This window comes from Pan troglodytes, chromosome 10 (genome assembly GCF_028858775.2).
Source record: "Pan troglodytes isolate AG18354 chromosome 10, NHGRI_mPanTro3-v2.0_pri, whole genome shotgun sequence".
NCBI classification, from domain to species: Eukaryota; Metazoa; Chordata; class Mammalia; order Primates; family Hominidae; genus Pan; species Pan troglodytes.
This window is the reverse complement of record NC_072408.2, coordinates 26,785,260-26,809,985: the sequence shown is the minus strand read 5'-3', so window position 1 is coordinate 26,809,985 and position 24,726 is coordinate 26,785,260. Positions and strand designations below refer to the sequence as shown.

At 39.6% G+C, this 24,726-nt stretch overlaps 1 long non-coding RNA gene across 1 annotated transcript in view; it reads right to left on the bottom strand.

Annotated features, from left to right (window-relative positions):
- Positions 1–1,984: 1,984 nt before the first annotated feature.
- Positions 1,985–24,726, bottom strand: part of LOC134807467 (uncharacterized) — a 71,343-nt gene continuing 48,601 nt past the window's right edge. The window contains exons 2-5 of the long non-coding RNA XR_010147992.1: positions 22,794–22,876; positions 21,833–21,897; positions 21,249–21,327; positions 1,985–2,144 (exon numbers count right to left, since the gene is read on the bottom strand). This is a non-coding gene — a long non-coding RNA (uncharacterized LOC134807467). The remainder of the gene's footprint in view (positions 2,145–21,248; positions 21,328–21,832; positions 21,898–22,793; positions 22,877–24,726) is intronic.

Here is a 24,726-nt window from a genome sequence, read left to right as displayed (position 1 = left end):
TTTCTCTTCGCCTAAAACAAATGCGGGATCTCAAGAACCCCTAGCTCAGGTATGAAGCCAACTAAACCTTCACTCTCACAAATGACAGATGTCTCCAGCTGCAATTTTCTAAGGCTGATATATTTCCAAGGTTCAACCGCTCCACTTATGAGGATTTTTCCATACATGGTTCTGATGCTGATAAGATCAGACTTTGTTGGATTTCAGAAATTTATTTTCCATTTCTTAATTGCAATGGCAGCCATAAAACAATTGCAGAAAGACGATTTGCCATCCAAATCTTTAAAAAGAAAAAGGAAAGGAAAGAAAGAACAAAGAAAAAAACAACTTAAATGCTAATCCATCTGCATTAGTTGATCCCAGCATCCTCATTTTAAATTCCCATTGAATCTTATTGTATAATTTTAGTGTTTTGCAAAGAAACAAGTTTTTATGAATTCCTACAGGCTGGAATCATAGATATTTATCCCTTTATTCTTGATATTTCATTTTCAACATCAAAAACAGCGTTAATTCAGCTTCACATTTTACCAAATGTTATGTTGATGTTCCAAAACTGCCTGGCCCCAACTTTAATTCCTTCCCACTTCTGATTAGTCTATTCCATGAGAACCACAGCAACTGAAATTGCCCCAGAAGAAAAGAGAAAGAATTAGAGTTTAGTTACTGACTTTTCAAAAGGTCATGGAAAGGAATATGTAAACCAATCAGGTGACAAATAATTGCTGGTACAAAATGAGCGGTGCAAATGACTTCCTATTGAGATTTTTAAACTTTCTCTATGACTAAGCTATGGTAAAGAACAGTGTCTACCAATTATAATTTCTAATAAAGAATCTGGCCTAAAAGGTTTTTTCATTACTTTTATTGAGCTATCTAGACTTCTCTCTATTTTTTACAATTGGTACAATTAATCTATAAGAGCAAATTTTAGTCATCTTCCTTTAAAGACTATGTCATTCTGATACTAATTTTGTCTTATATCAAGATAAAAACCTACATAAGGAGAACAAAAACTAATAAGTCACAACTTGTACTTTCATTCAGAAAAATTGAAAAGAACACTTCTTATTTAAAGTAGTGGTAAATAGTTAGATTTTCTTCCACTACTAAAAGTCTTTACCAATAAAAATGTGCATACCTGTAATATATTCAGAATGCAATGAAATCATAAAATCATAGATAAATAAAAAATATATTTACCTGCCAACATCTGTTTTTATTACTGACAATTGGGTAGGAAAACAATTTTGCAAGTCTGACCATTCCTTTAGAAATCACAATGACCCTAAAGTAATATTTTTCTTCCTCTAAGTGTTAGTAATTTCCATGGCAACTCTCCATCTGCTTTTCACTATTTTCACAGACTTTTTAAATTAAGCTTACATATGTCAATGTTCCAAGATTATCTTTGTGTTTGCATAAACCATATGGCTCTTTGACAAAGTTCATTATGCCATAACATTAGAGAAATATTTAAATGTCACATCTGTTATGTAAAAAAAAAAACTGATGTAAAATAGAAGTGAAGTTGGGATGGGAAGTACTATTTCTACAAATTCATTTGCAATCAATTTTTAAGCCAATGACTACAGGCTTCTCCTTAGTTTCTAAATCAGAAAAATGATTTAGATTCCAAGGAGAAAGTATTCCATACAGAATATTCTTAAGTTTATCCAATACTTAAAATGTATAGGAAATATCCAAGCTTCCCAATATAACCAGATATTAGCAGTCTCCATCACATGAATTACACAAGTTTTACTAAGGATTATATAAAAGGGTAAGGTCTCCTTTACACTATAGTTTCAATGTTTGCCCCTCCAAAACTCACGTTGAAATGTAATTGCTATTATAACAGCTTTAATGATGTGGGACCATTCAAAGGTGTTGAGGCCAGGAGAGTTCCACCCTCATGGGTGGAATTGGTGCCATTATTAAAAGGGCAAGTTCAGCCCCCTCTTGCTCTCTCTCATCCTCTCACCTTCTGCCATGAAATGATGTAGCAAGAAGACCCTCGCAAACAGCCAGCATCTTGATATTGTACTTCCCAGCCTCCAGAACTCTGAGCCGATAAATATCTGTTCATTTTAAATTGTCGAGTCTCAGGTATTCTATTATAGCAGCACAATGGACCAAGACACCTTTAAAAAAAAAAAAAACTTACTAAAAGCCAGATGGGAGCTATGTGTCAAACAAGTTTGGAACTTCTTTTCCCACTACCAAATCCTTTTCATAATGTTAATAGAGAATGGCTTCAAAAATAATTAGGACCATGAGAAGTGTCCTGTTTTGAAATAAATTAAACTTTCATCCAAGATTTATTATTTATTCTTCAGTCATATGTGACTGAAATCTGCCACAAGATCTTACAGAGAAGAAAAACCAACAGAACCCTTGACCTTTAACTATTGAGACTTTGGTACTAAGAAAGGCAATTATTTTAATGGCTACATTTCCTACCAAAAAAAACCCATTAATTTTAAGAAGACTTTCTTAAAGATGCAAAAAAATAATCTTATATGGCATTGTCCAATGGATTATTTTCTTCTTTTTTAAGTAGGTAGATCAGTCTTGCATATAGAGAAGGCACATGTTCGATGACTTCTTTAGAAGAGTTGAGAAGAATGTCACTGTTACAGCCTTATCTACCACTCTAACTTGCTCTTGAGCCCCAAATCTCTACTGTCTGCTTTTATCTGTTTAGGTCATTGAAATTCCCTGAAGAAATACTCACATCTGAGAAAGACAAACCATGACATGTCAGCTCAGTTTATTTGCATTTCCCTAGCAAAGAATAGTGCGCTGAGAAAATAGAATAAGTATGTTTCCATAAGATAGGATGCAAGTAGCCGGGTGCAGTGGCTCATGCTTGTAAGCCCAGCCCTTTGAGAGGCCAAGGCAGGCAGATCGCAAGGTCAGGGGTTCAAGACCAGCATGGCCCATATGGTGAAACCCTGTCTCTACTAAAAAAAATACAAAAATTATCCGGGCGTGGTGGCAGGCGCCTGTAGTCCCAGCTACTCGGAAGACTGAGGCAGAAGAATCGCTTGAACCCAGGAGGCGGAGGTTTCAGTGAGCCAAGATTGTGCCACTGCACTCCAACCTGGGTGACAGAGCGAGACTTGGTCTCAAAAAAAAAGAGATAGGATGTTAGTGTCCCCACTGGAGCTCTACCTAGCAAGACCAGACTGGAGTAATCACCTACAGAAAAAGACCTTTTAAAAGTTGGGCAGGGAGAGTGTCATGAGCACATTAATTATCTGGAGCAGGCCCAAACATGAAATGACAAAGTAAGTCAAGTTTAACTTCTTTGAATTTGTCCATTGTTAGGCATGCCTTAATGCAGTGATGTTTAACTTTGTTTGTATGGCAGATTCCTTCCAGAATGTGATAGAGAGCTAAGTTTCCCACAGAATTTTCCCTTAAGGCATGGCTATAATTCGTGTGGTAGTATGTGACAGGATTTCCTTCTTTGTATGGATGAGTAATATTCCATTGTATGCGTGTATCAAATTTTCTTTATTCAGTCATCAATCAATAGACATTAAGGTGGTTTCAACCTTTTGGCTGTTGCAAGTAATGCTGCAATGAACATGGGAGTTCAAATATCTCTTCCAAATCCTGATTTCAGCTCTTTTGGATAAACACCCAGAAATGGGAATGCTGGATGGTAGTTCTGTTTTTTAATTTTTTGAAGAACCTCCATACTGTTTTCCACAAAAGTGGACATCATGCTACATGAAATCAGCCAGTCACAGAAGGACAAGACTGCATGATTTAATTTATATGAGGTTTTTAAAGTAGTCGGACTCACAGAAACAAAAAGTAGAATGATGGTTGCAAAAGCTGGAGGGAGGTGGAAGTAGGGAGTTGCTGTTCAATGGGTATAAAGTTTCAGTTGTACAAGATGAAAAAGTTCTAAATATCTGCTGTACGACATTATGCTTATAGTTAAAATTTTGTTAAGAGGGTAGATGTCATGTTATAAGTATTTTACCACAATAAAGTAGCTGTAATATTTGCATTAACTTTATGGAGTTCAAGGTCTTTCTGATGCACCAGATTAAGAGTCCTTGATCTGGAGGATCCCTAGAACCCAAGGAGGTTCTCTGTCCCATGATGACTGAGGCAGACAGGACGTACCTGAGGAGACAGGACCTCTCCAGAAAGTCAGAATGGTGACACTAACCCTCCATTGTAATCAGCAGGATCTCTTATCTGCTACAATTCAGAATAGCTATTGCTATTACATTTTTTGATTTAAAAAAATTAGAGTATTTGTAATCTTGTCAATTATCAATTCCCATTCTTCATTCTATGTCATGGTAAAGAAGGTATCTGTATCAGCTGTTTAGAATTATCTAAAGCAACTGTGACATCAGAAATAATATACCTTTACCTTTACGGATATGAAAGAATATTTTTCATAAAGTGGAAGGGAAGGAGGAAAAAAGGAAGGAAAAAGGAGAGTTGACATCTTAGTAGTCAAGATGTTCTATCTGTACACAATTGGTTGATGTATATATAAATCTATATACATATAGATTATATAAGTATAGTCTACTATATATATACTTATATGAATATAGATACACATACTGTGTATATTACTATACATAGTATGTATGTCCATATGTATATTTCTAATTAGAAAATGTATAAACAGAGAGACCATTTTCAGGTTCTGAGGCAAAACTACTTCTGAAGCTAATTAGTAATGAGGATTGTAGACGTAGACATAAAGATTCAAAGAATTAGAAACCAAATCAATATTTTCTGAAACTTTACCCTTCACCTTGAACCTCTCGGAGTGGCAATCAAAGGTTCTTTATGTGCTTAAGTTAAAAAGTCTTACCCTAACACACAATTCCATGTGGAATAATCAAACAATCCAAATGTCAGAATTCAGACAATTCTTAAGGGAAACCTAAAAAGAAACATACAGAAAAGTCCCCTAACCTTCAATTAAAAACAAAATATTTTTTAAATATTTTGTAAATATTTAAAGTAAATTTTTCTTAAAGTCTTTTCTAACCACCTACTCTCTCTGTCCCAATTTCCATTTATTAAAATTAAAATTCATTTATCCTCTTGCCATCCTGGAAAATTCCAGATTATCTATCCACTGCCTTTGACCATGCTGCTCTCTCGCTGTTAACAGAACTCTGTCACCTTGAGGTCCTTTCACGCCTTTATCTGGAGTAATTAGTGCTATTGATTTGAAAGATTCACAGAACACTTTTTGAGTGGTCCTGGAGATCCTCAGTTGTGATGTACTGTTTACTGTTTTTTTTTTTTTTTAAACAAAAAATTCTTTTAAGAGCTCCACAGTATTGTTTTTAAACTTTTATTTCTGCTCCAACTCCTTCCCCTTCATCCCATACCCCACCACACTAGGCTTAGCCACCTCCTTCTCCATAGTATTTATGCAGCTCATATATACATTTATCCTGGCATTTATGGCACCAAAATCGCCCCAAATTTAAATAAATTATCTCAGATAATTAGTTTCCTAGAATATTACAAGCTAGCATATCTGGTCCTCCAGCCCCACCCACTCTCTCTACACACACACACACAAATGTTTGCATTATCCCCATATAATTTCCAAAAGATAATACAAACTCTTTCAAAATAGGCTTAGATTAACTTATATAGCACCTATTAAGTGTTAGACCCTGTTGGCTTTAAAGACCGCTTCATTTCATCAACTTCCACAGTAGCTTTTACTCCCATTTTGGAGCTCAGGAAACTGAAGCACAGAAATCTAGGTAAATTTCCCAAAGTTGCACAACCAAAGGGTGACAAAGCCAGGACACAAGCCAGCCATTGGCCTCCATAACAGAGGGACATCTGGCTCTTTCCTCTCATTTGATCCTATGTAGTAGTATCTTCAACAGAGTATCCCAGATTGATCCCTTGTCAATTTCCATTGCCAAATCCAGGCTCTCACCATAAAACTAGTCTCCCCACTTAACAGTTCCCATCTCACCCATAACATGCACCTCCAGAAAAACAAAACTTTGCATACACTGTGATCATCACATAGTCCCCTAATTAAGAAGCCCTATTATTTCTCAGATTATATCCAGATATCCAGGTTTCTTCTGCTAAAAATTGGGCTTCTACAGCATCTTTGCACCTACTTCACAAGTGTTTGTTTCACACTGGGGACACAGAGGGATAGAGTCCTTGCCATCAGAGAACTTACAGTCCAGTAAGAGAAAGCGGACACTTAAATAAGAATGTGAAAGAGTACGTGTCTAAGTCCATTTTCTGTTGCTTATAACAGGATATCTTAAATTGGGTAATTTACAAAGAAAAGAAATTTATTTCTTACAGTTATGGAGTCTAAGTCCAAGGTTGAAGGGCCACATCTGGTGAGGGCTTTCTCATTAGTAGGGACTCTGCAGAGTCCTGAGGGAGCAAAGGGCATCACATGATGATGCCTGCTCAAGTCTCACTGTCTCTTCTTATAAAGTCCTACTCCCATGATAACCCATGAATTCATTATTCCATTAATCTACTAGTGGATTTATCCATACATGAGGGCAGAGCCTTCATCACCCAATCATCTCTTAAAGTCCCCACCTCTCAATGCTGCCACGTTGAGGATTAAATTTCAACATGAGTTTTGGAGGGGACAAATACTCAAACCATAGCATTCTTTTACCGGCCCCCCCAAAACTCACGTCCTCCTCCTATACAAATACATTCATTCCATCCTCGTAGACCCAAAGTCTAAACTACTTCCAGCACCAACTCAAAAGTCTAAATTCCAGAGCCTCATCTATGAGCCTTTGAAATCAAAACAAGTTATTTACTGCCAGGATACAATGGTGAGACAGGCATAGAGTAAACATTCCCATGGCAAAAGGAAAAAACAGGCCAGGATAAAGGAGTAATGGGCCCCAAGAAAGTCCAAACCCCAGCAGGGCAGACCTCAAAGCTGGAAAATAATCTCTTGTTATCATGTGCTACTTCCTGGAGAGACTGAGGTGGGGATTAGGCCCCCAAGGCCTAAGGCAGTCCTATCCCTATGGCTTTACTTGGAGCAGTCCACATGGCTGCTCATAAGGGTTAGAGTCCAGTACCTGCAATTTTCCCAGACAGTGATTGCATGCTGCCAGTGGTTCAACAGTTCTGGGGTCATGATGGCTCTCCGGCTCCCATGGCTCCACTAGGTAACTGCCCCAGTGGGGACTTTCTGTAGTGGCCTCACTTCCACAGCTCTACTAGGCATTGCCCAGGTGAGGACTCTGTGGCAGCTCCAACATCACGTTTTCACTCTGGCATTGCTCTAGTGGGGGCTTTCTGCAGTGGCTCTGCCCCGGCAACAGGTCTCTGCCTGGGCTCCCAGGCTTTAGCAACATTCCTTGAAATCTGGCTGAAGGCTGACAAGCCTCCACAGCTCTTGCTTTCTGCAAGCCTGCAGAATTAGCACCACATGGACACTGCCAAGGCTTACTTAACACCTCGGGCCATTTGAACTCCAGTTAGAGTGGCCAAGAAACACTGCACCAGAATTTGGGGAGCAGAGTTCCAAGGTGGCCCAGGGCAGCAAGCCTGTGGAGTGTGCATTGGGTACCTCCCTTGAAATCACTGTACCCTTATAGGCCTGTGGGCCTGTAATGGCCTGTGATGGGAGGGGCAGACTCAAAGATCTGTGAAATGCCTTCAGGGTCTGTCTCCCACTGTCTTAAGAAATAGCACCTGGCTCCCTTCTATCCATGCTAATCTCTTTGGCAAAGGTAGCTGGACTATACCCTTGGTTTCCTCTCCCGAACATGCTTTTTCACCCTTTACATGGTCTGGCTGAGCTTTCTAAATCTTTCTACTTTGCTTCTCTTTTGATCATAAATTCCATCTTCAAGTCATATTTTCCCTCTTGCAGCTTAGCATAAGCAATTAAAAGCAGCCAGGCAGAAGCCTGAATGCTTTGCTGCTTGGATATTTCTTCTGCCAGCTACCCTAATTCATCAATCTCAAGTTCAGCCTTCCACAAAGCCCTTGGCCATGGACACAGTTCAGCCAAGTTATTTGCCAGTTTATAACAAGGAAAGAAGGATAGCTTTTATTACAGTTTTCTTTCTTTTCTATTCTTTTTTTTTTTTTCTTTGAGACAACGTCTGGCTCTGTCACTTAGACTGCAACCTCACTCGCTGCAACCCCAGGCTCAAGCCATCCTCCCACCTCAGCCTCCCAAATAGCTTGGACTACAGGCATGCCCCATCGCACCCAACAAGTTTTTGTATTTTTTGTAGAAACAAGGATTTGCCATGTTGCCCAGACTGGTCTCAAACCTGTGAACTCAGGAAATCCACCCACCTTGGCCTCCCAAAGTGCTGGGATTATAGGCGTGAGCCACCACACCCAGCTACTACCGTTTTCAATACCTTGTTCCTGAGTTCCATCTGAAACGTCATTAGAATGGCCTTTACTATCCAGATTTTATTCAGGTCATGACCACTGAACCAGTCTCCAAGGAGTTCCAAACTTTCCCTAGTCTTCTAGGAGTCCACTGAGACCCTGGGAGCCCGTTGAAATTATTCAAACTAGCCAATTCTAAGCCCTTATCAGAATGCAGGCTTTTTTCTAGACTGCTTCTCCAAATTCTTCCAGCCTCTGCCCATTACCCAGTTCAAAAGCCACCTTTACCTTTTCAGGTATTCGTTATCAGCACCACCCTACTCTCAATTCCAATTTTCTGTCCTAGTTCATTTCTGTTTCATATAAGAGAGTATCTAAAACTGGATAATTTATAAAGAAAAGGAGCTTATTTCTCATGGTTATGGAGCCTGAGAAGTCCAAGATCAAGGGACCACATCTGGTGAGGATCTTCTTGCTGGTGGGGACTCTCTGCAGAGTCCCAAGGCAATGGAGGGCATCATATGCGGAAGGAGCTGAGCATCCTCACGTGGTTACTCAGGTCTCTCTTCCTCTTCTTACAAAGCCACCAGTCCTGCTCCCATGATACCATATTAATCCATTAACCCATTAATCTATTATTCCATTAATGAATTTATCCATTCATGAGGGCAAAGCCTTCATGACCCAATCACCTCTTAAAGTCTCCACCTCTCAGTACTGACACACTGGGGATTAAACTTCAGCATGAGTTTAGGAGGAGACAAATATTCAAACCATAGATTCATGCTATAGGCACCTTTAATAATATTTGAAAAATACAGTGAAATAGCAAAGAAGGGAGGGTGATCAGTGGGAGGGTTCGAGAAAGACTGAGGTGCTTGGAGTGCTACATCATGGAAGGGGCACTTCCACAGGAGGAAGCAACATGAGACACAGCACAGAGAAGCGTTAGATTACGGTCTAGTTCACCCAGCATAATTGAAGTGGAAGTTGCAAGACAGGTAAGCATGAAATAAGAGATAAGGTCTCACAACAGTTAGAACGGTGATCATTAAAAAGTCAGAAAACAACAGATGCTGGAGAGGATGTGGAGAAATAGGAACACTTTTACACTGTTGGTGGGAGTGTAAATTAGTTCAACCATTGTGAAAGACAGTGTGGCAATTCCTCAAGAATCTATAACTAGAAATACCATTTGACCCAGCGATCCCATTACTGGGTATATACCCAAGAGATTATAAATCATGCTACTATAAAGACACATGCACACGTATGTTTATTGTGGCACTATTCACAATAGCAAAGACTTGGAACCAACCCAAATGTCCATCAATCATAGACTGGATAAAGAAAATGTGGCACACATACACCATGGAATACTAGGCAGCCATAAAAATGGATGAGTTCACGTCCTTTGTAGGGACATGGATGAAGCTGGAAACCATCATTCTCAGCAAACTAACACAAGAAGAGAAAACCAACCACCCCACGTTCTCATTCATAAGTGGGAGTTGAACAATGAGAACACATGGACACAGGGAGGGGAACATCACACACTGGGGTATGTCATGGGGTGGGGGCCTAGAGGAGGGATAACATTAGGAGAAATGCCTAATGTAGGTGAGAGGTTGATGGGTGCAGCAAACCACCATGGCACATGTATACCTGTGTAACAAAACTGCACACTCTGCACATGTATCCCAGAACTTAAAGTATAATAATAATAATAATAAAGAGACAAGGTGTGGGGGAAAGCTTTTGTATGGATATCTAGAGTTTATCCTACACTGCTCTGGTTAGCACCTGCTTCTTTAATACTTATAATAATTGCAGCCCATATTTGTTTATTTATAACTACAAGTCAGTGCTCTGCTAATTATTTTACATATATTATTTCACTTACATCTCATGACAGTACTGGAAATTAATTATTCTGATTTTACAAATAAGGCAACTAAGGCCCAAAGATATTAAGTAACCTGATTAAGCTCATTTCAAAGCAATCTAAATTCCTTTATCTAAATTCACATTGCACTTTTAGTCTGTATTATCCAAAGCTTGACATTCATTTATTGTCCTTCTGATCACCATATCTCCCAAATTGGGGAACAAAATAAAGCAATATTTTCTTTAATTTTTTCTACAGCATCTTGCAAAGAGCTGGGAAAAGCATAAATATGTAAACATTCTAGCTTAAAAGTCACTTAAATAAATCCATATAAGGCTCTTTTACAACTTATCTATTAAAGCTTTGCATTGAAATGCAAGTCAAGACTATTATTTTTATGGTGGTTTTCGTAACTGAAAAGATCATTGATTCTATTAGCTTTTCGTCCATCATGGCCAGGCTGATAATGATCCCAATGCAGGTCAACCAAAGTCTGCAAAGTTGACTGCAAAGGGGGCAGACCAGCCCCTGCCCCTACCTCAGTATGTGAAGACATAACAAGAACACTGCTGGGACCCAACAAATGGCAAATAATGCTTTAGAGCAGCATTATAAAGCTTTCTGAAACTCTTCATTCAGTCATACAGGAATACAGTAATAACACTGGAAGGGATTTTAATCCATCTGTCACTTTTTTTTCTTTTCTTTTTTTGAGACAGAGTCTCACTCTGTTGCACTTTGGAATGTAGTGACATGATCTCAGCTCACTGCAACCTCCACCTCCCGGGTTCAAGCAATTCCCGTGCCTCAGCCTCCGAGAAGCTGGGAATACAGGAGTGGGCCACCACCCTGGCCAATTTTTTGTATTTTAGTACAGACAAGGATTCACCATGTTGCCCAGGTTGGTCTTGAACTCCTGAGCTCAGGCAATCCGCCCGCCTCGTCCTCCCAAACCGGCTACTTTTTGTATTTAAAGAGACAGGTTTTCACCATGATGTCGAGGCTGGTCTCAAACTCCTTGGGCTCAAGAAATCCGCCCACCTTGGCCTCCCAAGATGAGCCTGGCCACCGCTCCAGGCTCATCTGTCACGTCTTAAAATTGTCTAGAATCCATTAGCATCAACCAAGTGGATTCAGAAGTTCCTTGATCAAAATGCTAAGAAATCCATACTCTGCTACTTATACTGTGTGACCATATTAACTAATATTTTTTATTATTTTTTATTTTTTTAGATTGAGTTTCTCTCTGTTGCCCAGGCTGGAGTGCAGTGGTGTGATATCGGCTCACTGCAACCTCCACCTTCCAGGTTCACTCCCAGGTTCAAGGGATTCTCGTGCCTCCGCCCCCTGAGTAGCTGGGATTACAGGCATATGCCACCACACTCAGCTAATTTTGGCATTTTTAGTAGAGACAGGGTTTTTGCCATGTTGACCAGCCTGATCTTGAACTCCTGACCTCAAGTGATCCACCTGCCTCGACCTCCCAAAGTGCTGGGATTACAGGCATGAGCCACCAGCCCGGCCTATTTTTCGTATTCTTGACGCTCTGGCATCTGGATCCCCACTGACGGGGGCAAGATTGCCCCTTCCAGGGCTAGCCAATTCTTAGAGACAGCAGCCCGCTCCCCTGCAAGTGTGCCTTTCATATGCAACCCAACTAATCCAGAGTCCTTACTTCAAACCGCCTCCTCTCTCTGGCTTTTCCACTCCAGAAGGCATTATTCTTCTGCCCTAAGCATACCCGGGCCACTTACCAGAAAACTAGGGCGGTCCCTACACACTGGAGCCCACTGACATTATTCAAACTAGCCAATCCTAAGCTTATGTACCCTGCCTCACTTGTTCCTTCCTGTGCACCCACAATAAAGGCTCTTGCTCATGCTTTCCTCCTGTTCCTTCTGCCTCCTGGGTGACCCTGGTGCTTCCCTCATGTGGCCCTGTGTGGCATGCTGTGCCTCCTGTGTCTAGGGAACTGTGAGTAAAAATGTCTTCCTCCATGACAGTCATTTCCATGTCTGCATGTCTTACCATACATGATTAAAACAAATCCCAGATACATTTTTAAATTGTGATATTGGGGGAGTTTCCTAACCTTCCTGTGATTCAGTCTCCACATGTTTACAATGAAAGTAATAATATCACCTGCCTCAAACTGTTATGAATATAATTAATATAGAGAAAATGTTGAGTTCAGTACTCAATACGTAGGGTACATTTAATAGCTGTTAGGTGTTATTATAATGATTAATAAGTCATAAAAATAATGTATTCTAAAATTAGCATTCTAGGCTGGGTGCAGTGGCTCACGCCTGTAATCCTAACACTTTGGAAGGTCAAGGCAGGTGGATCACCTGAGCTCATAAGTTCAAGACCAGCCTGGGCAACATGGCAAAACCCCATCTCTACTAAAAATACAAAAAAATTAGCCAGGCATGGTGGCACACGCCTGTAATCCGAGCTACTCAGGAGGCTGAGGCATGAGAATTGCTTGAGCCTGGGAAGTGGAGGTTGCAGTGAGCTGAGATCATGCCACTGCAATCCAGCATGGGCAACATGAGACTCTGTCTCTGTGAAAAAAAAAAAAAAATTAGCATTCTAAACCAATATACTTTATAAACTATGGATTACCGCTATGGCTTGAATGTCTCCTCCTAAACACATGTTGAGATTTAATTGCCTTTGTAACAGTATTAAAAGGTGGGATTTTAAGAGGTGATTAAGTCATGAGGGCTCATCAGATGGCTGCCTTCTGTGTTCATGAGGGTTCTGCCCTCATGAATGGATTAATACCATTATCACAGGAGTGGGTTAGTTTTATCAAGACTGGGTTTGTCCTAAAAGTGAGTTTGGCCAAATTTCCTCTCTCCATCCTGCTGTCGCACATGATCACTTGCCTTTGCACCATGTTATGATGCAGCAAGAAGGCCCTCAACAGACGCCAGTACCATGCTGTTGGTCTTCCCAGCCTCCAGAACTGTGAGAAATAAATTTCTCTTTGTTATAAATTACCCAGTCTTTGGCGTTCTGTTACAGTGGCAGAAACAGTCCAAGACAATTACTTTTAGTTTTGATAGTCATATATTTAGCATGCATGGGTTTAGCAATACGTGAGAAACACTAAAGTTTCATACCATCTTAATATCTAGTTTTGCAAAGGAAGGAATCAAATTGAGTACAATGTGAGTATGGTTTTAGTGTGAGTGGCCCTGGACAATGGCCCAAACTCTAGTTTCAACATGGCTTCCGACAGCCTTACTAATGGGTTATTAAGTAATAAAACTTTCTTTGATTCTCTCTGGAAAATACCCTTCCAACCCACCCCCCTAAAAATGTTGGCTGTTGATGTAAGAAAATATTAAGTAAATAAATTTAAGAAAGGGATGATTCGAAGCCAGAAAATGTAAGTTTTGGATAAATTAAAGGACAAAATATTAAACTCAGCCAAAGCTGGGATGTATGATGTAAAGTTCACCAGATGCTCTATATAAAAACAAGAAAGAGCCATTCTTTAGACTGTTTCAAGGAGTGTTCCAATAAAATGCAAACATTGCTTCTATATGAGAAATCAAACCATATTTTAAATTAAAAAGGGGCTCAACTTACAAAATAAAGGGATATATAACAGATGACTCAGGGTAAATGTGATTAGAGAAAAAGCTGGAAGCTTACTATTTTTTTTTTTTAAGTAGTAGGGAAACTAATAGAGAGTGAGGGCACTGGACTGACCTTTGCTGTGAATAAAAGTACATTTAAAGTGTTAACAGAGCATTTTCCCCAGAAATATGAAGTGCACATGAGATACATCATTAACTTAGCATGTTGCTATAGGAGCATTTTCTTTCACAGCAAAGAATACACTGCGTTACATATCAACGAATACTCAACGCAGATGAAAAATCACAATCATAAAAAGTAGATAATATTTTTAAATATAAAATCAATATATTTTCTTACACTAATTTCTAGTTCCCAGTTTTCCCAGGGGTCTCCCTCACATTGAATCAATGGTATTAATTACTTAAAAGAAGTCAGTTTTGGCCAGGCATGGTGGCTCACACCTATAATCCTAGTACTTTGGGAGGTCGAGGCAGGTGGATTGCCTGAGCTCAGGAGTTCAAGACCAGACCGGGCAACATGGTGAAACCCCATGTCTAATAAAATACAAAAGAAATTAGCCAGGCGCGGCAGCGTGTGCCTGTAGTCCCAGCTACTCAGGAGGCTGAGGCAGGAGGATTGCTTGAACCCGGGAGACGGAGGTTGCAGTGAGTAGAGATTGCGCCACTGCACTCCAACCTGGGCAACAGAGCAAGACACTGTCTCTAAAAAAAAAAAAAAAAGTAGTCAATTTTAAGTTTTAGGTCATATTTTAATACAAGTGAATCAACAGGTTTTACTTTCAGAGAAGAATTGTTTTAATCCTAAAATCTTTTACTCAGTTCAGAATATAGAATTTATGAGACTAAAATAGAAAGAATGCAGGTTATGACATCAAAGCAGCTTCCTATACATAGGAAAGGAAGTAAAAGCTCAAGTAGCAAGGCAAGAAGTAGAAAGAATTGAAAAGGTAAAGCTAGGCCGGGCAGAGTGGCTCACGCCTGTAATCCCAGCATTTTGGGAGGCTGAGGCTGGAGGATCACTTGATGTTGGGAGTTTGAGACCAGCCTGACCAACATGGTGAAACCCCGTCTCTACTAAAAATACAAAAATTAGCCAGGCATAGTGATGTGCACCTGTAATCCCAGCTACTTGGGAGGCTGAAGCAGGAGAATCGCTTGAATCCAGGAGGCAGAGGTTGCAGGGAGCCGAGATCATGCCACTGCACTCCAGCCTGGGTGACAGAGAGAGAATCCATCTCAAAAAATATTAAATATTAAAAATTGAAAAGGTAAAGCTAGTGTAATATAATGCCTGAGATTCCAAGAAAGAAATCAGGGCCTACATACCACCTTCCTGGGCCACAACCTGACAGAAACGCCACCACCACCACTACCACACTCCTGCCAAAAAAAAAAATTCCCCAAATCTCCATGCCTGGCTAGCTAGATGAGCTAGAGCTAGCATTTCTAGTAGTCCATTACTTGAGAAGAGCATGCAGTAGATCCTGAAATTTGCATATGCTCACATGGGTAACATGGAAATTCTAAGAACAATAGACTTTTAAAAAGATAATTTCATTTTTTAAGGGAAGTATAATGACTCCCATACAAATACAAACTGAACACAACTCAAAGACTGTTTTTAACTCATTAATTAATGAGGGAACTGGTAAGATGTTACATCTGGCTCTAAAGAGAATTCAAAGAATATATATATAAATGCTGCAACAAATTTACAAATAGATGCAAAATGGAGCTGTCTGCAGGGCAATAAATTATTGCATTCCACTAGATACAAGTCATTTGCATTGCTGCAGACAAGAATCGTATACATCATTTTTAGTTTCCTACAACTTACAGAACTGTAAAATAGCTCAAACACAATGAAAGGAACAAGATAACTAGAAGGATACACTAGACTATGCTTTGTTTTCCATTAAAGACTCGCAGTAATCTTTTCTTTCAATTTACAGCCTTTCACAATGATTGGAAGATACCTGTGATCTGGAGAAAAAAAATGAGAGTCTACAGAGACCTTACCTCCTGAGGCAATGGCATATCTCACAGCCACTAGCAGTGACAGTCAAAAGAATGACCAAGAATAGGATCCAACCAGCCCACTATGAGGAACACCAGCACAGAAGACCTGGTCACCACAGTGGGATAAGGGTCCAGTTGGTAGAGTCCAGCAAAGTCCCAGAGGGTAAAGGCCTCTTCCACTCTCATCAAGATACTAAGCTTCTGCATGAACCCAGGCACCATCTTGGGAAGGAGGAATGAGGAGAGACCCCTTGAGAGATAAGAAAAGCTTAAACTTTTAATGAGTATTTAGCAGAAAGTGATTGATTTGAAACAGAAGAAACTGGGTTGCTTTTTGTTGACCAGGGGCATATGCTGAATTGTGCCCTCACACACACAAATTTGTGTGTTGAAGCCCTAACCCTCCATACCCCAGAACTTAACTGTATTTAGAGATAGGGCCTTTAAAGAGGTGATGAAGTTAAAACGAGGCCCTAAGGGTAGACAGTAATCCAATCTGACTGGTATTATAAGCAAAGGAAATTTGGACATACAAGGAAACACTAGATGCCCACACACAGAGGAAAGAACATGTGAGAACACAGAGAGAAGGCAGCCATTTGCAAGCTGAGGAGAGAGGCTTCATGAGAAACGAGCACTGCCAACACCCGAATCTTGGACTTCCAGTCTCTAAAACCATAAAAAAATTAATTTCTGTTGTTTCAGCCATCCAGTCCCTGGCATTTCATTACGGCAGCCATAGCAAACGAATACAGCATTTTAAGGGTTGTGGGGTATTCATTTCATATCAGTAGGAGCAAAAGCAAGATGAAATGTCAGTTAAATAAAATGTAAAAACTACTTGTTTATTTTTTGGTTTTGGACATCTGTGGGCATTTTAATCCTGTCATATAGGATGAGTGCTTCATAGGTTTTGGACACATTCTCAGACCCAAAGATACGAATAACCTTTACTAGTTAAAGGTCTTCAATAGAGCAAAGCCTATGGCCACCAAGGAAACAAGTCTCAAAGAGCTCAAAACCTCCTTCTGGCCACTGCTCAGTGTCAGGCTTCTACAGGATAGAAATGATGAGGGGAAGCAGAAGGTATAAGACTGGAAAGAAGATACTCTTTTGTTTTTTTTTTTTTTGAGACGGAGTCTCGCTCTCACCCAGGCTGGAGTGCAGTGGCACAATCTTGGCTCACTGCAAGCTCCACCTCCCAAGTTCACGCCATTCTCCTGCCTCAGCCTCCCGAGTAGCTGGGACTACAGGCACCCGCTACCATGCCCGCCTAAATTTTTTGTATTTTTAGTAGAGACGGGGTTTCACCATGTTAGCCAGGATGGTCTCGATCTCCTGACCTCATGATCTGCCCACCTCAGCCTCCCAAAGTGCTGGGATTACAGGCGTGAGCCAGCGGGCCCGGCCAAGAAGACGTTCTTGAGTCAGGTTCTTTCCTAAAATCATGATTGGCAGTTATCTTCATCCATTTGTGCTGCTATAATAAAGTTCCTGACACCGGGCAATTTATAAAGAACATAAATGTATTTCTTTCAGCTCTAGAGGCTGAGAAGTCCAAGGTCAAGGCGCTGGTAGGTTTGGCGTCTGGTGAGGACTGCTCCATCAGTGGCATGTTCTTGCAGTGGCATCCTCACATGGCAGAAGGAGGAGGAGTAAGGAGACCTTAAGCCAGTTCCCTCTAGTCCTTTTATAAGACACTAATCCATTCACAAGGGCAGAGCCCCCATGGCCTAACCACCTGCTAAAGGCACCCCTCCTAATACCACCACAATGGGGATTAAGTCTCAGCATGAATTTTGGAGGAGACATAAATGTTCAGACCATAGCAGCAGTATTTTTTCTCTTTTTCAAACTGTTAAGTGTTTCTGAGCCCTTTTGTTGGGGGAGAGAGATCACAAAGGTTTCTGGAAAAGCAATTCTAAACAGATATCTGAAGAATATGTTTTTCATTCAGTGATTGCTAAGGAAAAAAAAAAAAAACTCATTAGCTTTGACCTGAATAAGGATACACTCATACACTCAGGCCTAAGTGTCTGGTGTAGAAACAGTGCCACACTAACTTCAGTGAGAAAGAAAAGCACAAATACTACATTTCCAAATTTAGTCAACTAGGGACATTGAGTCAGGCCAATTTAAAACAGGTCCAAAATTTCATCATTCCAAGGAGTTGAGTATTGTCTCTTATCTACTAATCTAAAATTAAATTTCCCGTTTAGCTTTGACATAGAGACTATTTATAGACATTCAAAAAAAAGAAGAAAATCAAAAGGCTTAAACCCAGGTCATAGGTCCTAAAACCAAAAGCAGTGAGAAGAAAGTGACATCTAATGGTTGGTTTCCTTCAAAACATCTCTGGTTGCCCCCTAAAACTCAAGAGACAAGGAAAGAGAGATTTTGACCTTAGTCATTAGAAAAAGTCTCAAAAATCCTAAAAAGTCAAAAATGTCATCCAGCCCTCTGGGAAACCGGCTCAATGCATTCAAATTAATGCCGTGCTGGGCTGCAGAAACTTTTGACCAGAAGGCATTCCAAGGACTAACCATAAACAGCTTAAATGATATTAGATGCGTCATAAGATCTTTTTTTACTCTTGTTAAAAAATAACAATAACAAACACTTATGAAGTACAGACATGTGCCAAATCCTGGCCTAAGTGTCTCATATATACTAACTCATCTAAAGATATTTTTCCACAATATTTATATGCATGAATAAACAATAGATTCTACTAAAATTCTTAAGGCTAAAGTAGGAATGAATTAATGTTGTGAAAAGACAGGAATATTAAATGTATTTCATTACTTCTTAGAAGAGAACTGCAAAAGAACTTGAGAGGTCATAGTTCAGGAGTTGTTGAAAAATCTATCCCATGAGAGAAAATGCAGCATTTTCACTTATTTTTATTTATTCCTTCATTCTTTCTATGCTGCTCTTTGCTTTCTTGTCTTCCATCTTGTGAAAATATTTATGACAAACTTTTTATCCTGTCATTGCATTTTGCTGGTACTTTTTAGGCTTAAAGGTGAACTCCTGAAGTTTATCTCCTTCCAGGCATCATCCCTTCAATTCTGGAAACAGTTACCAGATAAATGGTGGTAACTAGCTTAAGCGTCACAGGACAAACGGCCAGGCTAATATCAAGAGTAGGTATATGAATCACAACTATGTTTCTGCTGTAGCAAAATGTCTTCAAATAAAAATTAGACCATAAGCATTAAACTGCCTACTAAAAGAAGATATTTTTAAATATTATATATTAACCACTCAACCAGTTAAATATCAAACAATATAAACTGCTCCTACATTTAAGTGTAGTTTCATTTTTCATACAAGTTATAGAAGTCATATGTATTCTTACCTACAGTTTTATCAGTCAATAAATTACATGTGTTCTCCTGCCTATACGTAAGTTCAGTCTGAAAGACAGCATCAGGGATTTTTTATAATAACCATTCCTTTGCAATGAATAAAGATATTAATTTATCTCTTATGGACTCATAATTTGTTCTGAAGCATCTTCTGTTGTTATGTGGACCCTCTTCATGCTCCTTGAAGGCTGGAGGAGTGCAGTGGTCCAGGGCTTCACTGGTCTCCTGCTTTTGGAGTTTATCTCTGCTATATGCAGAAGCTTTTATTCCCTTTTCCTTTTGTAATACTCAGAACAGAAAATGCATAGACTACCTACCCTTACCGAAATATATAAAACTCTTTGCTTATATTTCTTCAATCAAGAAGAGGTTCTGTTAAGAACCAAATTTCTACATGGCCCAATCTTCTTTCCTTCAACTTTAAAGATCATTTATAATGTATTTTACAAAGAACACATTAGGATTATCTATTAATCAAGCTGGTAATCTCCATTAGAGGAATTGATTATTTTGTACTCCTCAGAACAAAAGAAACACAAATTTCAGACATATAACCCAGAACAAGCATAAGGATTTAATCAGCCCACTGCTGAAAAGAAAAAGCCCTGGCCCGTATTATTTATTGGTGACTTCCAGGAGCATGGACATAAGATCTTTTTTTCTTTCTGTTTCTTAAAGAGGAAAATTGCAAAAGAAACAGGAAATCTATCCTTTTCTCTTAATGCCTGTTAAGAGGAAGAAATGTTTCAGTCATGTTTCTGACTGTGGAAAAAAATGATAAGTTACTGATTAAAAAAAAAAAATCAAAGATGAACTCCATAACATTCTCCTTTCCTTAGAGTCCTCAAACTCTCACACAGTCCAGGCCCCAGAACCCCGCTCTCAGTTTCTTCCCAAATAAAGTCCTCCTCAACCTTTTAGGAAGCTTCCCTCCCAGCCTCACTCCAGGCATTGTTCCAGTACCCAAGAGGCCCTGGCACATGTTGGGCTCTCAATACCTGTGCCCTAAGTTAATTAACTATAAAACAAGCATGGTTATAAGCTTATTTTCAACTCATCCACAGGTCAGTTTCTCTGGCCAGAGTCAGCCTGCAAATACAGTAATTTCAATATCACAATTGTATTTCTAGAGCTGTTGAGGGGAAGCAATCATGTTAGGCCAAACTAGCAACTGAGCCAGGCCTTGTGTCAGAAAGATGGGGGCTGACAATGGCTAAGGCAATTTCCTCCAAAACACTAGGTAGTTAGGTCAGGAGAAACTTAAACAAGGCAATAGCTCTTCTTGTCATCAGAGGCCTTGGTTTTCACATCTGTAAAACAAAATCCTTGGTCTAAATGACTTCTGACACACTGTCTTAACTTTTGCCACAGAGTTCAAGCTAGAAACAAGAAAGTAGCTGTAAAAGCCAGGGCCCTTCATGGTATAGCTAAGAGAGAAATCTAATTCACCAAAAATTCTGAGAGGGGAGTGCTTCTCATGAGAAAAGAATGAGAGACTAATTCCCAAGGATTTTCTCTTCAAACAGCACGTCGTGGAGAAAGAAAGATAAATGGAGAAATGTGGCAGTAAGAAAATTCTGTAGATGAGAAAAAAGACAGGGAACTTCTTAGTACCTGCCCTAGTCGTAAATTGTCAATAGAGAGATGCTTTTCAAACTATGGTAAACAACCTGTTTTGTTTTTTTATTTCTAATTTTGCTGTAAGCTGATCTCTGATCTTTGTTAAGTTAGAGAGAGACATCGTAACACTTCATCTCTAAAGTATGGAAAGAGAGCAAACACTATCTTGAAGGTAATAATTACAGAATTGCTTAGCCCTGGTCTAGCAGATTTTAAAATAAATTTTGCAGAAGTGCGTTAAAACGAGCACACCGTGAAGGGCCTACTTGCAAACTAACAAGTTACCCTGCAAGAGTTTATGGATGCTGGGAGAAGACATGAGACTCCTGGATTACAGGCAAATGAGAGGTTATTACTCACCACAATAGCAGTAGCCACGGTATCAGCATCTGAGCCAATTCCTCCAAACCCCAGTACCCGCAAGGTGATGCAAATAGGGCTAGAGAATACCAGCATCCACAGTCAATTGTGTTCCAGCAAAAAAAAAAAAAAAAAAAAAAACTGAACTTAGAAAACCTGAATATTTTATAACAGGAAATAAGCATGCCTGCCTATGTCCTGGAAAGAGACATCATCCTTATTATATTGTATAGTAAGCATGCTTATATGTTTGCCCCAGAGGAGGACACTACCTCTACCTGCCAAGGTGTATTAGTCTCCTGTTGCTGCCATAGCAAATTAGCACAAACTTAGTGGCTTAATGGATACAAATGTATTATCTTGCAGTTCTGGAGTCAGAAGTCCAAATTGGGCCTCACTGCGCTAAAGTTTCTTTTCCATTTTCTTAACTTTTTCAGCTTCTAGAGGTCACCAGCATGCCTTGGACCATGGCCCCATTCTTCCATCTTCAAAACTAGCAAAGGCAAATTGAGGGCTTTTCACATCACATCACTCTGACCTCACTCTTTCACTTTAAAGGATCCTTGTGATTACGTTGAGCCCACCTGAATAATCCAGGATAACCTTTGTGTGTGAAGGTCCTTTAGCTGATCAGCATTCTTAATTTCATCTGTAACATAAATTTTCATTTGTTATGCAAGGTAACGTATTCACAGGTTTCTGGGATTAAGCTATGGACATATTTGGGGAGCCATTATACTGCCTACTACACAAAATAATAAGAAAATCTGGCCTTTGTTCTAGAGCAAGCTTGTCCAACCTGCAGCCCACGGGTCACATGTGGACTAGAATGGCTTTGAATGTAGCCCAACACAAATTGGTAAACTTTCTTAAAAGATTATGAGGGTTTTTTGAGATTTTTTTAGCTCATCAGCTATAGTGAGTATGTTTTATTTGTGGCCGAAGATAATTATTCTTCCAATGTGGCCCAGGGAAGCCAAAAGATTAGACACCCCTTTTCTAGAGGGAGATACAATGTCTGTTGTCCAAGGCTGTTAACTATACTATACAAGCACCCTTCAAAAGATAGTTTATAACAAGGAGAAGTCAATGCTTTGCTTCACAAAACACACAGACATGTGAAAGAGCCATAGAAGATGGACCCTCATGACCAGCTGCTACTCTTACATATCGGCATAAGAAATCGAGTAAGGATATTTAATTGCTTTAAACTATATGCATATATTTTTTAAATATGACACCTGACCATTTGGATCACAAAGTTATCTTGGTCTACATAGGTTAAAATCACTATATAATTCCATATATTCATGGAAAGAGAAACTATACTGAATCTTTTTAACAGAAGTTTCCCAGTTTAATCGCGGATGAAGTGTGTAATCAACCATCATCCACTCACAGAAATCAATGAACACTTACAGGAAACAAAGTGGTTTGAACAACCCAACAAAGTTTGCTTAGAGGTCAATGTTGGGGAAAGGGTCTTTTGATATTTAATTCCAGTGCTAAAGAATTTTCTCTATCAGGAAATTCTTCATACTTAACCTTAAATCTTGGTATTTGCAGCTTTAACTCATCTCCTCTTAATCTGTCCTCAGGGAGCTCTTTCACATGATCCTTAGTGTCTTCTAGAAAGGACAAAGATAAGACTCTCATGATACTCTCCACAATAAATTGTTCTGAAAGAAATTTTCCCTGCTGCTCTTATACCAAACCCATAAAAGATATATGCTTCGGTAAATTTTAGTTTTCTAGTGAAGATTAATTCTATCCATATTAAAATATTCTCATTGGAGTAAGCGGAGAGATGTTTATCATCTTTGGAGAAAGATTTGCATTTTCTATTTTGTTTGTAATAAGAAGTTAAAACAGAAGTTACAACTGAAACAGCAAGGAAAAAAATAGATGATAAAGTACGAGACCATATGCAGAAGTTGCAAAGGAGTTAGCCAAAAACTCCTTAACAATAGCTCTTAAAATCCTTTGTGTACATCAAGGGTATAAAAGGGCATATTGATAAATATTGGTAAGAATTTGTGAAAATAATTTATTTGGGAACAGCTGTTGCCCCTCTCTGAATCCCAGTGCTTCAACATCGCAAAGGAGTTTAGGGAAAACCTGACCCTTACCTCATGAGGGCAAGAGAGAGCTTCAAGAAGACTACTCTGAGAGTAAGGCAATCCTCCTAACTGATGAAAGCTGGATAAAGAAGAGTTTGCTTCTGTTTTGGAATCAGCCTTCATTTCCAAAGTTCATCTAGGCAAATCATGTGTTTCTTCTATAGAATGTGTGGGCCTAGGGTTACCATGCATGGTGCGCAAGTTGTATGCTGTCAAGGGTACAACATCTAATGTCAAGATTTATTCACATGGTAGTCATCGTAAGTTTGTATATTTACTTTCTAGTAGACGGCAATAGAAGTTCTTGTTCTAACAAAATCAGTATATATTACAACAATTTCCCCATAAAGTGTCTTGAGAAATGGGCACCTCTTTCTAATAAACACAAAGAACCACATGGACAAGCATGGGCACTATGTGAGTTTCATGTGTGAGAGAAAGAGCCAGCAGAGAGGTTGTTTTTCATCCCATTCAATAGAGCTACCTAGAGAAGCTAATGAAACCTCAGCAAACAGAAGCCAGAGGTAGACCCCCTGATTGCAAGGATCTAAAGATGAAATAAGCAAGAGCATTCCACTGGAACAAGAGAACTACAGATTGGAAATCCACTATCAGGAGAAGAAGTTGGTGCCTACAGAACAAAAGAAAGCATCCCAGGCCGGGTGCCGTGGCTCACGCCTGTAATCCCACCACTTTGGGAGGCTGAGGTGGGCGGATCACGAGGTCAAGAGTTTGAGACCAGCCTGGCCAACATGGTATAACCCCATCTCTACTAAAAATACAAAAACTAACCAGGCATGGTGGTGCGCGCCCATAATCCCAGCTACTCGGGAGGCTGAGGCAGGAGAATTGCTTGAACCCAGGAGGCGTATGTTGCAGTGAGCTGAGATCGTGCCACTGCACTCCAGCCTGGGTGACAGAGTAAGATTCCGTCTTGAAAAAAAAAATTTTTTTTTTTAAAAAGCTTCCCAGGAGAGAGAAAGCGTTCAGGTTAAATATTGGCAAACCACCAATCCTTCTTCCTCCATCCTATTTCAACCACTAGGGTCAGTAGCATGGTTGACAAGATGGAAAGCACGACAGAAGCACGTGTAATGTACCACATCACATCTAGGTTGGAAAGTCCTAGAGGAATGTTGGTTGCTTCTCTCATACCCTCAGAACGCCCCCATGCTTAAATAACTTCTGCACATTCCCAGAACCTAGTTCACACACATGCAGGAATTACGATTTATGATGTTCCTTCAATCTCAAAATTTTAGTAAATTTTAACATTATTTTTTATAGTTTGATCTTTACTGGCATTTAGAGTATTAAATCAAGTTTAGCCTAAAGCTGCTTCCTTCCATATTTTAAGT